We start from the raw sequence: 5,731 nt of genomic DNA on the forward strand, positions 1-5,731 counted from the left end.
GCTGAAGCTTGGCTGGCTAGTGAGCCATGTCTAATTCCTGGACCGGAGCTTTAGACTAACATTGCAAGATTCCTGGAATTCCTATTAAAAATTTTGAGTTTCTTATTTTCTTTTTCAAAATGATTTTTGAAAAAAATCCAAAAAAAATTAATAAAATTATAAAACCAAAAATAATTTGACGTTTCTTGCTTGAATCTAGTGTCAAGTCATAAGTTTGGTGTTAATTGCATGTTCTTAAAATTTGTGCATTTTTCGAAAACTCATGCATGTGTTCTTCATGATCTTCAAGTTGTTCTTGACAAGTCTTCTTGTTTGATCTTTGCATTTTCTTGTTGTGTATCTTTTCTTGTTTCTCATATGCATTTTCAATTTGTTAGTGTCTCAACATTAAAAATTTTTAAGTTTGGTGTCTTGCATATTTTTCTTTTCTTAAAAATTTTCAAAAATAAGTCTTGATGTTCATCTTGACATTCAAAGTGTTCTTGCATGCATTAGTTGTTTTGATTCATAATTTCTATATTTTGTGTCAATTTTGTGTTTTTCTCTTTCATCATTAAGAATTCAAAAATCAAAAAAATATCTTTCCCTCTTTCTCTCATAAATTTTCGAAAATTTGAGTTGACTTTTTCAAAACTTTTTAAAATTTAGTTGTTTCTTATGAGTCAAATCAAATTTTCAATTTAAAAATTCTATCTTTTTCAAATCTTTTCAAAAAAATTCAAATCTTTCTCATTTTTCTTTTATGATTTTCGAAAATTTCAAAATGATTTTCAAAAATCTTTTTCTTATTTTTTTTCACATTTTCGAAATTAATGCTGACAATTAATGTGATTGACTCAAAATTTTTTAAGTTTGTTACTTGCCCAGCAAGAAATGTTCAATCTTTAAACTCTAGAATCATATCTTTTTAGTTTCTTGCTAGTCAAGTAATCAACTTTGATTTCAAAAATCAAATCTTTTTAAATTTCTTTTTCAAATTAAGTTTCAATCATATCTTTTTCAAAATTAATTTCAAAATCTTTTCTAACTTCTTATCTTTTCAAAATTAAATTTCAAATCCTTTCCAACTAATCCTATCTTTTTGTTTCAATCATATCTTTTTCAAAACTACCTAACTAACTCTCTCTCTAATTTTTGAAAATCTCTTCCCTCTTTTTCAAAATTCAATTTTAATCAAATAATTGTTTTAAATTTCAATTTAAATTAATTTCATTTTTCTTTCTAATTTTTTGAATTTTACTTTAATTTTAATTTAAAAACAAAAATATTTTTCTTTTCTTTTCAATGATTTTCGAAAATTCTTCTCCCTCATCTCCTTCTAATTATTTATTTATTTACTGACACTCCTCTTCATCTAAGAATTTGAACCCACTCCTCTCTCCTGTGTTTGGATTCTTATCTTTTCCTTCTTTTATTTTTATCTTCTTCTACTCACATAAAGGAATCTCTATACTGTGACATAGAGGATTCCATATTTTCTGTTCTCTTCTTTTTCATATGAGCAGGAATAAGGATAAGAACATTCTTGTTGAAGCGGATCCTGAACCTGAAAGGACTCTGAAGAGGAAGCTAAGGGAAGCTAAAGCACAACTCTCTGGAGAAAATCTGACAGAAATTTTCGAAAAAGAAGGAGACATGGCTGAAAATAATATCAATGCAAGGAAGATGCTTGGTGACTTCACTGCACCAAATTCCAATTTACATGGAAGAAGCATCTCAATCCCTGCCATTGTAGCAAACAACTTTGAGCTGAAACCTCAATTAGTTTCTCTGACGCAACAGAACTGCAAGTTTTATGGACTTCCATCAGAAGATCCTTTTCAGTTCTTAACTGAATTCTTACAGATCTGTGATACTGTTAAGACCAATGGGGTTGATCCCGAGGTCTACATGCTTATGCTTTTTCCGTTTGCTATAAGAGACAGAGCTAGAATATGGTTGGACTCTCAACCTAAGGATAGCCTGAACTCTTGGGATAAGCTGGTCACGGCTTTCTTAGCCAAGTTCTTTCCTCCTCAAAAGCTTAGCAAGCTTAGAGTGGATGTTCAAACCTTCAAACAGAAGGAAGGTGAATCCCTCTATGAAGCTTGGGAGAGATACAAGGAACTGACCAAAAAGTGTCCTTCTGACATGCTTTTAGAATAGACCATCCTATATATATTCTATGATGGTCTGTCTGAATTATCTAAGATGTCATTGGACCATTCTGCAGGTGGATCCATTCACCTAAAGAAAACGCCTGCAAAAGCTCAAGAACTCATTGACATGGTTGCAAATAACCAGTTCATGTACACTTCTGAAAGGAATCTTGTGAATAATGGGACGCCTCAAAGGAAGGGAGTTCTTGAAGTTGATACTCTGAATGCCATATTGGCTCAGAATAAAATATTGACTTAGCAAGTCAATATGATCTCTCAGAGTCTGAAAGGATTGAAGGAATTATCCAACAGTACTAAAGAGGCCTCTTCTGAAGAAGAAGCTTATGATCCTGAGAACCCTGCAATAGCAGAGGTGAATTACATGGGTGAACCCTATGGAAACACCTATAATCCCTCATGGAGAAATCATCCAAATTTCTCATGGAAGGATCAACAAAAGTCTCAACAAGGCTTTAATAATGGTGGAAGAAACAGTTTTAGCAATAGCAAGCCTTTTCCATCATCCACTCAGCAACAGACAGAGAATTCTGAGCAGAATCCATCTAGCTTAGCAAATATAGTCTCTGATCTATCTAAGGTCACTCTGAGTTTCATGAATGAAACAAGGTCCTCCATTAGAAATTTGGAGGCACAAGTGGGCCAGCTAAGTAAAAGAGTCACTGAAACTCCTCCTAGTACTCTCCCAAGCAATACAGAAGAAAATCCAAAAAGAGAGTGCAAGGCCATAACCTTACTTGGTGTGGCCGAACCCAGAGAGGAGGAGAAGGACGTGAATCCTAGTGAGGAAGACCTCCTGGGACGTCCATTGACCTATAAGGAGTTTCCCTTTGAGGAACCAAAGGAATCTGAGGCTCATCTAGAGACCATAGAGATTCCATTGAACCTCCTTTTACCATTCATGAGCTCTAATGACTATTCATCTTCTGAAGAAGATGAAGATATTGCTGAAGAGCAAGTTGCTCAATATTTAGGAGCAATCATGAAACTGAATGCCAAATTATTTGGCAATGAGACTTGGGAGGATGAACCTCCATTGCTCATCAAGGAACTAAATGCCTTGGATCAGCAAACTCTACCTCAAAAGAAACAGGATCCTAGTAAATTCTTAATACCTTGTACCATAGGCACCATGACCTTTGAGAAGGCTCTGTGTAACCTGGGGTCAGGAATAAACTTAATGTCACTCTCTGTAATGGAGAAACTTGGGATCTTTGAGGTGCAAGCTGCCAGAATCTCATTAGAGATGGCAGACAACTCAAGAAAAGAGGCTTATGGACTAGTAGAGGACGTGCTAGTAAAGGTTGAAGGCCTTTACATCCCTGCTGATTTCATAATCCTAGACACTGGGAAGGATGAGGATGAATCCATCATCCTTGGAAGACCCTTCCTAGCCACAGCAAGAGCTGTGATTGATGTGGATAGAGGAGAGTTGGTCCTTCAACTGAATGAGGACAACCTTGTGTTTAAAACTCAAGGATCTCCTTCTGTAACCATGGAGAGGAAGCATGAAAAGCTTCTTTCACTGCAGAGTCAACTAAAGCCCCCACAGTCAAACTCTAAGTTTGGTGTTGAACCCCACATTCAAACTCTAAGTTTGGTATTGGGAGGTTCCAACAATGCTCTGCACATCTGTGAGGTTCTATGAGAGCTCACTGTCAAGCTATTGACATTAAAGAAGCGCTTGTTGGGAGGCAACACAATGTTATCTAAGCATATTTATTTATTTTCTATTGTTATTTTATGTTTTCTTTAGGTTGATGATCATGTAAAGTCACAAAAACTACTGAAAAATAAAAAACAGAATGAAAAATAGCACACCCTGGAGGAAGAGCAGTCTGGCGTTAAACGCCAGAAACAAGCATCTGTCTGGAGTTTAACGCCAGAAACAAGCACCAAGCTGGCGTTTAACGCCAGAAACAAGCATCTACCTGGCGTTAAACGCCAGAAACAGGCTACATTTGGGCGTTTAACGCCAGAAACAAGCAGCAGTCTGGCGTTAAATGCCAAGATTGCACAACAAGGGCGTTTTACACGCCTAATTGGAGTAGGGATGTTAAGTCCTTGACCCCACTTGATCTGTGGACCCCACAGGATCCCTACCTTTTCTTCTCTCCTCTTCACACCTTTTCATAACCCTCTTCACCAATCACCTCAATCACTCTTTCCCATCACCCCCCTCACCACTCACATCCATCTTCTCTTCCCTATAAACCCCACCTACCTCTAAAATTCAAATTCTTTTCCCTCCCAAACCCAACCCTAATGGCCGAACCCTAAACCTTCCCCCACCTCTATATAAACCCCTCATTCCTTTTTCATTTTCACACAACACATCCCTTTCTTCTTACCCTTGGCCGAATACACACCTCTCTCCCTCTCCTCCATTCTTTCTCTTCTTCTCCTTTTCTCTTTCTTCTTTTGCTCGGGGATGGGCAAACATTTTAAGTTTGGTGTGGTAAAAAGTATTGCTTTTTGTTTTTCCATAACCATCAATGGCACCTAAGGCCAGAGAATCCTCAAGAAAGAGGAAAGGGAGGGCAATTGCTTCCACCTCTGAGTCATGGGAGATGGAGAGATTCATCTCAAAGGTCCATCAAGACCACTTCTATGAAGTTGTGGCCAAGAAGAAAGTGATCCCTGAGGTTCCTTTCAAGCTAAAAAAGAATGAGTATCCGGAGATCCGACTTGAGATCCAAAGAAGAGGTTGGAAAGTTCTCACCAACCCCATTCAACAAGTCGGGATCTTAATGGTTCAAGAGTTCTATGCAAACGCATGGATCACTAGGAACCATGATCAAAGTGTGAACCCGAATCCAAAGCATTGGATCACCATGGTTCGGGGAAAATACTTAGATTTCAGTCCGAAAAATGTAAGGCTGGCGTTCAACTTGCCAATAATGGAAGAAAATGCACGCGGTCAACTTTGATCAAAGGTTGGACCAAGTCCTCATGGACATATGTGTAGAAGGAGCTCAATAGAAGGTTGACTCAAGAGGCAAGCCGATTCAATTAAGATTGGACCTTAAGCCTGTAGCTAAAGGATGGTTGGAGTTTATTCAACGCTCAATCATTCATACTAGCAATCGGTCTGAAGTTACTGTAGACCGGGTCATCATGATCCATAGTATCATGATTGGGGAGGAAGTGGAAGTTCATGAGATTATACCTCAAGAACTCTACAAGGTGGCTAAAAAGTCCTCTACTTTGGCAAGGTTAGCCTTTCCTCACCTCATCTGCCACCTCTGCAATTTGGCTGGAATTGACATAGAGGGAGACATCCTCATTGAAGAGGACAAGCCCATCACTAAGAAAAGGATGGAGCAAACAAGAGATCATTGACCTCAACAAGAGCATGAGGAAGTTCTCCACCATGAAATTCCTGAGATGCCTCAAGGAATACACTTTCCTCCACAAAACTATTGGGAGCAAATCAACACCTCCTTAGGAGAATTAAGTTCCAATATGGGACAACTAAGGGTGGAACATCAAGAGCACTCCATCATTCTCCATGAGATTAGAGAAGATCAAAGAGCTATGAGGGAGGAGCAACAAAGGCAAAGAAGAGACATAGA

General features: G+C 37.9%; 1 non-coding gene across 1 annotated transcript; it reads right to left on the reverse strand.

Moving 5' to 3' along the window:
• Positions 1-2,028: 2,028 nt before the first annotated feature.
• LOC148565610 (small nucleolar RNA R71) lies at positions 2,029-2,136 on the reverse strand. The gene has a single exon (XR_015884547.1). It is a non-coding gene; the product is annotated as a small nucleolar RNA R71 (small nucleolar RNA).
• Positions 2,137-5,731: the final 3,595 nt, after the last annotated feature.

This window comes from Arachis ipaensis, chromosome B5, assembly GCF_059453495.1.
Source record: "Arachis ipaensis isolate K30076 ecotype BB chromosome B5, ASM5945349v1, whole genome shotgun sequence".
Classification (NCBI taxonomy): domain Eukaryota; kingdom Viridiplantae; phylum Streptophyta; class Magnoliopsida; order Fabales; family Fabaceae; genus Arachis; species Arachis ipaensis.